This window comes from Ruditapes philippinarum, unplaced genomic scaffold, assembly GCF_026571515.1.
Source record: "Ruditapes philippinarum isolate M1 unplaced genomic scaffold, ASM2657151v2 ctg4064_1_1_1_1, whole genome shotgun sequence".
Taxonomy (NCBI): Eukaryota; Metazoa; Mollusca; class Bivalvia; order Venerida; family Veneridae; genus Ruditapes; species Ruditapes philippinarum.
The window spans coordinates 67,280-80,221 of NW_026857025.1; the positions used below are offsets into that span (position 1 = coordinate 67,280).

The 12,942-nt window shown below is 33.9% G+C and overlaps 1 protein-coding gene across 3 annotated transcripts in view; it reads right to left on the reverse strand.

The window, feature by feature from the left end:
- LOC132748503 (uncharacterized) overlaps window positions 1–8,911 on the reverse strand; it is a 45,058-nt gene extending 36,147 nt beyond the window's left edge. For 2 of the 3 annotated variants that reach the window (XM_060738148.1, XM_060738147.1), the window contains exons 1-2: window positions 8,451–8,911; window positions 3,818–3,902 (exon numbers count right to left, since the gene is read on the reverse strand). The gene's annotated coding sequence lies outside the window, so the exon portion shown is untranslated. The remainder of the gene's footprint in view (window positions 1–3,817; window positions 3,903–8,450) is intronic. The other variant, XM_060738151.1, reaches the window with a different exon arrangement.
- Between the last annotated feature and the right edge of the window lie 4,031 nt (window positions 8,912–12,942).

Here is a 12,942-nt window from a genome sequence, read left to right on the forward strand (position 1 = left end):
AATAGTAGTATCTGATTGAAGTTTCTATTTGCAAAATAGAATAGTTAAACTTAAACATGTTAAACTTAACATTATGAGTATTGTTGATGTAAGATTGAAGAAATTCCCCTTTTACTTCAAACTAAAGCAAAATTCCCCTACCCGAGTGTCCCTGGGCCATGTAAGGTAGTTAAGGGCCCTCTTCACCCTGGGATAAAATCTAAAACCCTTTAGATTCCGTCATCTGGGCTCTCTCTTCAATAGGTTTCAAGCTTAAACATCTCCCTAAGAAGATAATGGCTTCAAGAAAAACCATCATGATTTTTTATTCTTTTCTTTTTGCTACATGACTGTATATGTAACTTTATAAAGAATCCCCCAAATGGCAACAATACTCTACTCTTAAAGCTGCACGCACATAACCCACCTGGCAATCCCCTGATGTATCTTTTGGTTGGGGATCCGCTCCGAAAAAGTGGTCACTTTTTTAAACAACATTTCTCAAACAAAAATAAGTGTTTGGGGCCTAAATAAGGCATTTTTTCACCATTTGAGACACCAAAAAGGGGGGGGGGGGTAAGGCGTTAAAAGGCGCATATATGGCGTAATGGGTTAAGACTAAAGACAGTTTTATATTTTCTGGTGAACAAGGTTATAAATAAATGTAAATGAACTGAAATACTTTAACACTGATATTTAAGGATTGTAACTCTTGTCTTCTTATATTAGTCAAGAATACTCCGCATGCAAGGGAAGTAACTCCAAACCATTTTCCAGGGAGACAACCCTCCCACAATACCACTAAAATGTCAATACATATATACTGGGCTATCACTAACTTCTATTTGCATTCAACCCTTCATTTTCTTGTGTGATATGACCATAAACACTGGATAGTTTTATTATCAGGTCAATGGACAAATGCTTATAATATAAAGGTAATAAGTAATAAAATCTCCCATTAGTATTTATTGTTTCTGAGAAAAAATATCATTATTTTTGTTTGAAGAAAAAAGTCGTAATAACTATAAAAAGAGAACAAAAACAAGATTGCATTCGAGAAAAATGCTATGCCACCGCATTAATACAACACTAAATAGTAGTGTAGGAACAGATTTTTGTTTTGTTTCTATACAATTGAAGATTGTCATAATGCATAGATCCCTGACCTATCTAATTCTTATTATCAGATTAGTGGTTAAATCTATTGTTACTCCAATAAAAGATCAGAGTAGGAATATATCAATGCACTTGAGTCTGGTGAATTTGGTGGTGAAGGTCATATTTCATACAGCCTAAATATCATGACTACATCAAAGGACAACACAGAAAGACACTGTCAAAATCTAGGTCAGCTGATATCAAAGTTCACTTTACAACTTAAACTGTGCACATGGTCAAAATTCCATTGCTGTACATCAAAGGAAAAGAAAGTAGGTCACTTTCCCCATGGGCAAGGCAAAATTTTGACCCAAGGGTTTAATTCAAAACAATTTTGATACAGGTCCACCAAACAACATTTCAAGTCAAATATCTAAGCTGTAGCTTTCTCCCATTAAGAAAACATTTGTTTTATTTTCTGTTTTTACAATGTGTACATAATGAGAATCACTGCCCCCTCGCAGGGCCAGTTTTGATACCAAGGGAAATTTTGAACAAACATCAAAACTCTATGCCTTGTACCTTCAGACAAAAATATTTTTTTTTACTAAATGTACATAATGAAAATCAATGACCCCTGGGGTGGAACCAATTTTGACCCCAGGGCTATAATTTGAACAATCTTGGTAGAGGTTCAAGCCTCTACCTTAAAGTCTCATGCCATATATTTAACCTCTAGCCTTTGTCAATTCAGAGAAGAAGTTTTCAGTTTTTACTTTATACATATAAGGAAAACAATCGCCTCTGGGGCAGGGCAATTTTAACACTAGGGGCATAATTAAGACAACTTTAGTAGAGGACCCATAGATGATATCATATATCAAATATCAAAGCTCTAAGCCTTGTACCTCCAGACAAGAAGTTTTTTTAACTATATGTACATAGTGAAAATCAATGACCCCTGTGCCAATTTTGACCCCAGGGCTTTAATTTGTACAATTTTGCTAGAGGTTCACTACACAATGTTTCATGCAAAAAATCTTAACTCTAGCCTTTGTAAATTTAGAGTAGATGATTTTTTAAGTTTTTATATGTCTAAGCTCTAGGCCTTTTGGGTCTTTACAAGAAGATTTTTTAAATTTATTCTTATAATTCTTTTTGGTTGCCATGGCAACCAGATTTCTGCATGGAATGAAATTCTTTGAACAACTTTGGAAGCCCTTCACCCAAGGATCAATCCTGCCAAGTTTGGTTGAAATTGGACAAGTGGTTTTTCACAAGAAGATTTTTGAAGTTCACTATATAATCTTTATAACACACAAACGAACAAACACACACACAGGTGAATAGCTATATGCCACCGCATCGCAGATGCTGCGGTGGCATAAAAACTGCCCTAGTTTATTTAAATCTGCACAGACAAATACATGTAGATAAGACTAAAATATATCAAATACATGAGTCATTGAGTGACACATTACCCTTAATCAAAGTACATGAAATTATTGCTGGAAGGCGATTTTAGAATTATAGAAAAATTATTCATTGATATATTAGTTTAAATGACAATCTTGCCTCACGATAAGTATATTATGCTACGCAATCAAATCGCAACCTTTCGGCCCTTTCTGCCAGTCAAATGATTTGGAAAAACACCTCGGACACAACAGTAAGAATACACAGAACAGATATGAGCTGTGTCATGACAAAACCAACATAGTGCGTTTGCGAGCAGCATGGATCCAGACCAGCCTGCGCATCCATGCTGTTCCCTATCAGTTTCTCTACTTGTTATAGGGTTGGTAAGCGAACAGCATGGATCCTGATTAGACTGCGCGGATGCGCAGGCTGGTCTGGATCCATGCTGGTCGCAAACGCACTATGTTCAAGTTTTGTTGTGACGCGACTCATATGATATTTCGGTAAAAGCTGCGCTAAGAAGCTAAACATGTTAACAAATAGTAATTTACTGACCCACTGAGAGTTGTTGACAAGTTTTTTCTCAGTACATGGTGTATATGAAGTGAAAGTCCATCTAAATTTAAGTAAATTTAAAGTACATATTATATACTTATTATTGATTGTTGTTGTAGAAACCGAAAGTACAAAATGCCAAGCTGTTGACATTAAGTCAGATTTGTTTATAAATGAACATCAGTGGGCATTATGAATGATTTAAATTAAAAACGGTTGTCAGACAGTCATATTTTGAACAAAACAGACTTTATTTTCTATTTTCCTTTAGATGTCAAATATATGCGTTCGTTTTTACATTATTAAAGAATAAATTGAGAATACACTCTCTGTTTCTGATTACTTCTGAAACGAAGTGGTAGAACATCTTTCAAACTGTATTAACTCCAGGGGTTATTATGAATAATAGCTGAGGACATTCCGATTGGCTATGCAACTGTGAAAAATCTCCCCATGAAAAGCGTTGCAACGCATTTCACTCAAATTAAACTAAGATTAGAATAGTACAAAAATATTTTTTTTGAATTATTTCTTAGTGTATTTCTTAAATATCTTTTTCATATCTTTCTTTTTTAAGTACACCAGCTGATCTATGTAAGAAATTAAATTTTTATATTTTTATGCTTTTGAACCTCAGTTGAGTTCTTTTAAATATAGTTGTAAGACACAGATACAAGTAGAATTTTGTTATCCCAGCTGATAAGCAGATAGAGAGACAATTTAATTAGGATATAGATATGGAATAAAAGATTTCAGAAAATACCTTCTATCTACTGCTCAGGAACAGTAACTCATCTTCATTAAAAGCTGTAATGACTGTTATTGTTACCTCCCTTGGCAATTTTGTTCTGAAAAGCACAATAAATATCTTGCCATGAAATATTAATCATTTGACCAAAAAAACAACAACAAACAAACAGAGATAAACTAACATAGATGAACATTTCAGCTACATATATTAAAATTACATACATATCTAAATAAAATAATTATACAACATGTAATATCAATAATACTCTTTTTATTAAACCCAACTCCCATGTATTGCTTCAACATTGTAACAGTTACATGCATTAAATTTTGTATACCGGTATGGCAAATTTCAAGTATTACTTGAGGAGGAAGCCCTCATGTTCCCCTCTGTGCATTATCATATTATCAGGCAGGACTGGGCACCTGAGTAAAACCACCTAACTTATGTTTGTTTATTTTTCGTTCAGTTTTACGTCGCACCAACACAGTATTGTCATATGGCCATCATATGGCGCAGCGCCGAACCAGGAAAGATGATTTTGGCTAACCTCAGGTGTTAAAAACTTCAAAGCAACAGCGGAGGTCAAAAACAACTCACTTTAATACTGGAGCTAAAACATGCAAAGACTCCAGTTATTCAAATTCATTAAGTCACCTCTTACGATCACACAGGGCAATTCTTACACTATAATAAAATTGGTGTCCACATGACAACTACCATCCAGCAAAACAATAGAGTAGACTCAACTAAATTGCAAGTGTCTTATATTGGTTTCCAGCTTTTCACAAACTATAGATATTGCCCTTGGTTCCAGGCTCATTTTTACCCCATTCTGTAGTTGTAAGCCTACGATTTGCAAACCATATTTTAGAAATTTAACACCTATTGCAAAATTACTATGTCAGAGTAAAGCAGATTTTGTGCAGAAAATACACAATGTAGTCAATCTATGGTCAAACAAACAAACAAACTAACTGGCAAGAAAATAGTCAACCAACAGTCAAACAAACAAACAATAAACAAACGAAATACATAATTATAAATAAAAAAATATAAATATATATTATATATATAAATAAATTTAATAAATGATAAATTCATTTAACCAACTATATAAATAAAAAAATAAAAATAAATAAAAAATTTATAAATATAAATAAATAAATTTAATAAATAAAAATAAATAAATAAATAAATATATATATAAGAAATAAATAAATAAATAAATAAATAAATAAATAAAAATGTATAAATAATTTTTTAAATCAGTAAATTAAAAAAAGAAGGAGTTTAAAAATTTGAGAGCTAGAACTTACGGTACATATTTATTTATGCGAAATGTAAAAACTGTATATAATTATAAATCTTACTTCAGAATCTGTAAATAATCCTCAAAAGTCAGGAAGAGAGAACAGTGCTTAACTTTGCAGTCCTTCTTACAGACTGGCAGTCATAAACAACTCTTCTTCAACTTATATACAAATTAACTTCTTATTAACAAGTCACCTTCCTTGAAACTGCATTGATCAGAAAAACAACTTGACATTTCTTCACAAACAACTTAATAATCATATACCGGTAGATATTATTAAGGTGTATCTATAAATATACATCCGAGCGTGATTTCATTCTTAAAGGATTGTCAAAAATTATTTTCAAACTTCCGGCTAGCAGGTGTACAAACTGAAAGCAATTCCAGGGTTCAAAACCACCTCACCTGCTGTAGCTAAGAGATGCATAAGGTGTACAAACTGAAAGCAATTCCAGGGTTCAAAACCACCTCACCTGCTGTAGCTAAGAGATGCATAAACTCCAGAAATTAGAACCGATTTAGTTGCCTCTTATGATCATGCAGGGATAAACTACATGGCTGCAATTCTCCTGCCTTAACCCTAAAAGGCAATCGGCCTTGGACACAATGGAACTCCTGTCAGTGTAAGACTAGTGGAAACCATGACAACCAACAGGGCTTTTTTGCACTAAACCATTTAGTTTTCTCTCATGATCATGCAGGGCTAAAGGGTGGCTGCATTTTCTAATGCCAAAAACCCTTAAATACAACCCCTAAGTTTATACTTTATAGGTCAACAGGGCTTTTTTGCACTAAACCCAGGGGCAGATAAAAGGCCCCAATCCAAAATAAGCTCATTTTTACCCCAAAAAAATATTCCTAAAAGCAGCCCCCTGTTGCCCCTCCCCCAAAAAGCAAAAAAAAAACATTACAAAATCAAACCTTTTAAAAAACTTAAAACAGTTAGTTTTGACTTGTTTTGTAAAAGATAAGTGACAGGTTAAAGGCTACTTGTTCACACACTAAGAATAAACTGAAAAGGTGTGTCTTATTAAAGGTAGTTTTTCATTTTTTTTTTTTAAATTTGCCTAAAATGGCTTACAATTTTTCCCAATTTAAGCTATGGGCCTTTTCCCAAAACTGCTGCCCTGGCCAATCAGAATTTGCTGTTGTGTGGCCACACTTTCTTTTAAGGCACATTATGCCTGGGTAAATGAATTAATTTTTCATCTATGCAGAAAGGGCAAATATTTGTTGTAATAATTGATTTAGAAACATGCGAGATGCTGGTCACCCAATTAAAATGATGTTGAACTTAAACATGAAATTTAACTCGAGATAAAGCGTAAAGGTAGTAAAATGTAAACAAAGTGATATTTTGACTTCCATACAAAATACTAATTCACTATATATGAACTGCACTAATTTCCAAAACACAAAAGGACAGACAGTCACTTTGCGCAGATATATCCATCATGTCAGTCAATGTTAAATTTCTATCTCAACACATTAATTTAAGTCATTTACATCAGAGTGAATTGTACATGTATAACAATGCAGACTTGGATACCACTAAAGTTTTTCAAAATTGCTCCCAACTTTAATAGGTATTGTATTCACTACAGTATAGCAGAAGAATTTCGTCAAACAAGTTCAGTGCATGACCCTTCAGGGTGGTCACTTTAACAGCGCAAGCCCATTTGCAAAATCATGTTAATTAAGAAATTTGCTATGGTTTGTCAAGTAATGAATAGTATTCACTGGAGGCTCATCAGTAAACCGTACAGGGACCTGAATTCTTATTTGTATGGTCTTAAGACTTGTAAATGCTTAATTAACAATGGTAAGGAAGGGGAGGGGGATGATGCTCCCAATGAAAAGGGATGGAGTCCTGATAGAGAAAGCTGTTTTAAATGTAAACTGTTATACATCAACTTTACGCATGTTTAATTCTCTGGGGTCGTTGAATATTTTCACTCTGGTAGCAATGAGTACTTTTTACATGGGTGTCTAGTATACTAAAAGCAGGCATCAAAAACTTTTCAGAGTTACCCGTCCTGAAAGACGAGTAACTTCTAAATCCAAAATGCAGGCAACATTTTTTTATTCGTCCACGGTCCTGCATCAAGTTTTCTTAAATTCTACTCGTAATTACAAGCAGAAGAGTCGAATTTTCGATCTCTGGAAAGATACCCATGGGGGCTTACATGTAGTACCACTGAGGATGACAATAACCTCAACTGAGGTAGTGGGGATGTGGCTTGTTAACGCGTCAGACTAGAAATCTAAGGATTGCTGGCCGCATGGGTTCAAATCCCGTCATTGTTTTCACATCAGAGCAAGAAACTTAACGCTCATTAGGAACGGATATAAGAGTATTTCAATGAGTTTACATCTTCCAACAAAAAACTAAAATAAATTAGTTTAAACTTTAACAGTGCTCAGTTATATATAAACCTTCAAATCCAACCACATCCTGCCGTCATGGGCACAGAACTTGTCCAACTAATAAGTCTTGTCAAGGAAACAGCGTCATGCAGTTTCAACAAAACATTTTGAGCATTATCTGTGTAGAAAAATGTAGTTTGTGGTTGGACTTGGAAAAAGACATTGCCCATCCAAAAAAAAATCTTGTCTATTTGACAAGTCTAGTAAATTGGACTATATATAAATTATAATATTAAAATAAGAAAGAAATGAAGAAATACAACACGTCAACACCAGTGCAGGTCGAGTAATTTAATAATCTACCCGTTTCGGTTCTGAAACAACCTTCATCAGGCGAGATTCCGACCCAGAACAAAAAATATATTAGAATCTAACTTTGACTTTGGCACGCCAAAATATTTTGACTAGACTTTAAATTAACTGTTGCAATTTGCATTTAATGAAAAATAAACTTTTTTAGGTCTTGATTTGCATTACAGGCAATATTACAACTTAGTATTTAATTTGAGAATTCATATCATTATAATTTAAGACTAATAATGTTCATGTAATATGACATATACATGTAGGCCTAGCCTAGAAATTATAAACTTACAGGAAATTTTCTGAAATAATCAAGTCACTGTATACAGCCAAGAAAAATTAACAAACTTCAATATTTTTTAAACACTTTTTTCTTGTAAGTTACTAATTCTTAATCTTAATCCACAAAAAAATTGACGTGACCTAATTTATTATCCCTAGGAGGTCACGAAGTTGTAAAAATTGTAGGTGGAGTCGAGTTGACCTTATTCTGGTGGCGGCAAGGCGGTGGTTTCTTTGATCTAACCGTTATTGATGCCGATTTAAATAATCGTTATTTATGATCATATTCTAAAGAAATACATTAAATGACAACCTTACCTAGAATATTTATGTTTCCTCGTCTATGAAAATTTTTAGCACTGTTTACAAATTCATCAAAATAAAATTTTGTTTATCCTTTTAGCTGAATTTTAGGAAATCCCAACAGCGTATTAAACTCCTGTATGCAATTACCGATCCTTTCCTGCATCAATTAGACCAATCATTCAAGCATTAACAGAAATATTATCAGTCGATTACACAGTTAAATTGTTTGTGTATCTCACTCCCACGCAAAGATGATCGGCCATTTTGATTCTCAAAACAGGTGCGCGTTTGATTGGCTCGTATCAAAGTGCCGAAATTTTGTTCTAAATTTATCCCATTGTTTACATTGTAAACAAATATCAGTTCACTTTGTTTAAAACTATGACTTTACTCTTCTCCTAATCGAAATTGCGCACAAAGACATCATAATTTTTGGTTTTTACTATGTTTCGGAAATACTGGCATCGATCGGGCTTTTACTCGGTTACTAGGCAATGCCAATTTACGCAATAGTATGACGTCATTCTTTTATATACTAGGAGAAAATCGAAGGCATTTTGCTCTACAAAAATACTGTATTGGGGAAAAACGATTTAACCAATAGTGTCTCACCGGAGAAGTACAATAGGGATATTTAAAAGGCTATTGGAATAACAGAGCGCAATTGAACATTAAGGTCGTTGACAGCTTGAATTTCCATGTTATCTATATGACACCATCTTTTCGCAAGCTTCAGCCAGTTTGAAGACAATATTATCATGTTTGTTTAAGGTATATATATATTATTTTGTACAATCAATAATATATGATATAATTATTATACCATAAAAGGAACAAAATATATGAAATAACATAGGCCTACCTTTTTAAATCTGTCTGTGCGTCTGATAGATTTTCTTTTAATTTTGTCCTTTTCTTGTACTTTTGTAACTCGGATGCTTTAGATTTTTAATTTAAATTGTAACGAACCTTGTAGCCTAAAAGGTTATAGCTACCTAGGGCATGCCTACCCGATGTCTGGTACATATGGTGCAACTTCCAAGCGGACAAGCTAAGAATAAATTCGACTTGTCTTTCTGTACAGTTTTCAAAAGTGCTAATTAATACTTTCCTAGAAAGGATTGAATACTTACATCATTACATGTAACTAGATCTTAAATGTCACTATTCGATACATAACAACAACAGCTTACTATTGTATGACTCATGAAATTAACAAGAACTTATAGCGTTCATTTTATTTATAGAATACAATATGTAGAAGAAAAATAATTCAAATGAACTCGTATTTTATATAATAAAAGTAATTTTACAGAACTCGGGATTGCAGACCAGCTACCGATTCTCTGACTAAAGTCGAGGGGAGTGACCTCCTAGTACGGTTTGAGAGACAGGTCATTATAGACCTTTTCGGGACTACCACAGCTTTTCGGTTACTGTAAATAAGGTTCTCATAACCGCCGTACAATGACGTTCTTCCGTCTCAAAATTAATGCTCATTGGAAATTGCATGGGCTGTGCTTCAAAATTAACCCTTAAAGGGCATGATTGGCGGCATGTCCGGGTCCATACATTTAGTGTTTTTAGAAGTCAGATACTTACCTATTCGTCATTAACAGAAAATCTAAAGCTAATAATTAAGATAAATATATGTTATAATTATATATGGTTAGTTAACACGAAAACTATAACTAGTAAGGTAAGGCAGATAATTAATTTGATATCTAGGTGCCAGAAATATGCCACTAAACAGGAAGGAGCTAAATGAGTTAAACTCATTTTTTTTGTGGTTAACTTTTATATCATAAATATAATCCTCAAATGGAGATTTATCAATATAGTAAGTTCCAAAAAACATTAATTGTAAAGATATTAACGAATTTACATTTCATGTAAATATATATAAAGGGAGTTAATTAGAAATTATTTTCGATAAAGTCTAAGACGATTTTTTCAATAAGAAATGGATGCATATATTTTAATGATTACATATAATGTCGACACATATTTGCAGTACATATTTTACATATTCTTCGATGTTTGAAAATTGTTTTAGAAGCATAATTACATACATATATAAAATTTCACTTAAGTGTGGTTACAACCTTGATTACAACATACAGGATCTTTAAGAACTAATCATATGATTACTTGCATTAAATTTACAGTAAAACCTTAATTTGAGCCGTGTCACGACAAAACCAACATAATGGGTTTGCAACCAGCATGGATCCAGACCAGCCTGCGCATCCGCGCAGTCTGATCAGGATCCATGCTGTTCGCTATCAGTTTCTCTACTTGTAATAGAGTTGGTAAGCGAACAGCGTAGGCCGGTCTGGATCCATGCTGGTCGCAAACCCATTATGTTGGTTTTGTCGTGACGCGGCTCATTTGTATGTTCAACTCTTTGTACTGTCAATGTCATTGCACTCAGCAACTACCCTAAAAGTGAAAAACATGATTCGATGAATTAGCAACAACAATATTTTCACGTAAACAGGCCTTTTAAGAACTAGTTTACCCAGCCGCATGTGGTATATAATTAATAACATAACCACGATTTTAAGGTATTTTCTCAGTTTACTTAGTTGTAAAAGAAAGTTGTTAATTACTTCAAAGTTCTGCGTACTAACTTGAGCAAAATATTGGAGAATTTGTTATCTAAATTTGCAGACAATATCGATAATTTTCTTTAACATTACGACACAGAAAAATGTGTGCATAGTTTTAAGCATGTAATATAATCATCATATTGTTTTCTAAATTGTAACATTTAAACATAAGTCAAGTACGGTTATAACACAAAATCCATTTAGAGCTCCTATTTTTTAGTATCTACATACAGACTGCAACATACTAGATATAATATCACCATATACATGTTATGGGGCCGTTTCAAATTGCGTTGCGATGGTCAGAGTCCGTGCCATGATGGTCGGCTGTTCGTTAGTTTTGATGGCATGGTAGCTTGATCCCATTTCATTTTTGCAATCGTAACAACTCTACAATCTCCGTCAAGTTCTTGAAGTCGCCCGAGGTGTTCCGATTGTCATTTTTGTTCGTCTTCTCGGTCCTTTCTGTCAAAATTCAGAAAAGAACTATATATGGTGTCCCGTTGTAAAATGGTGGCCGTATCCCATAACATTTTTGTTAATTAGTTCTCATGCAAGGCGGCTGTGTCCCATAACAATTCTTGTTAATTAGTTCTCATCGCAAGGCAGTCTTATCCTGTTACATTCTTGTTAATTGGTTCTAATGGCAAGGCAGTTGTATCCTGTTTCATTCTTGTTAATTAATTCTCATGGCAAGGCAGTTGTATCCTGTTTCATTCTTGTTAATTAGTTCTCATGGCAAGGCAGTCGTATCCTGTAACATTCTTGTTAATTGGTTCTAATGGCAAGGCAGTTGTATCCTGTTTCATTCTTCTTAATTAATTCTCATGGCAAGGCAGTTGTATCCTGTTTCATTCTTGTTAATAAGTTCTCATGGCAAGGCAGTCGTATCCTGTTACATTTCTTGTTAATTAGTTCTAATGGCAAGGCGCAGTTGTATCCTGTTTCATTCTTGTTAATCAGTTCTCATCGCAAGGCAGTCTTATCCTGTTACATTCTTGTTAATTGGTTCTAATGGCAAGGCAGTTGTATCCTGTTTCATTCTTGTTAATTAGTTCTCATGGCAAGGCAGTCGTATCCTGACATTACATTCTTGTTAATTAGTTCTCATGGCAAGGCAGTCGTATCATGTTTAATTCTTGTTAATTAGTTCTCATGGCAAGGCGGCTGTATCCCATAACAATTTTTGTTAATTAGTTCTCATGGCAAATCAAGGCAGTTGTATCCTGTTAATTTTTGTTAATTAGCTCTCATGGCAAGGCGGCTGTATCCCATAACAATTTTGGTAATTAGTTCTCATGGCAGGGCAGTTGTATCCTGTTACATTCTTGTTAAATAGTTCTAATGACAAGGCAGTCGTATCCTGTTAATTTTTGTTTAATAGTTCTCATGGAAAGGCAGTTATATCTTGTTACATTCTTGTTAATTAGTTCTCATGGCAAGGCGACTGTATCCTGTTAATTTTTGTTAATAAGTTCTCATGGCAAGGCGGCTATATCCCATTCCAATTTTTGTTAATTAGTTCTTATGGCAGGGCAGTTGTATCCTGTTACATTCTTGTTAAATAGTTCTCATGGCAAGGCAGTCGTATTCTGTTAATTCTTGTTAATTAGTTCTCATGGCAAGGCGACTGTATCCTGTTAATTTTTGTTAATAAGTTCTCATGGCAAGGCGGCTGTATCCCATAACAACTTTTGTTAATTAGTTCTCATGGCAAGGCAGTTATATCTTGTTACATTCTTGTTAATTAGTTCACATGGCAAGGCGACTGTATCCTGTTAATTTTTGTTAATAAGTTCTCATGGCAAGGCGGCTGTATCCCATAAGAATTTTTGGTAATTAGTTCTCATGGCAGGGCAGTTGTATCCTGTTACATTCTGGTTAAATAGTTC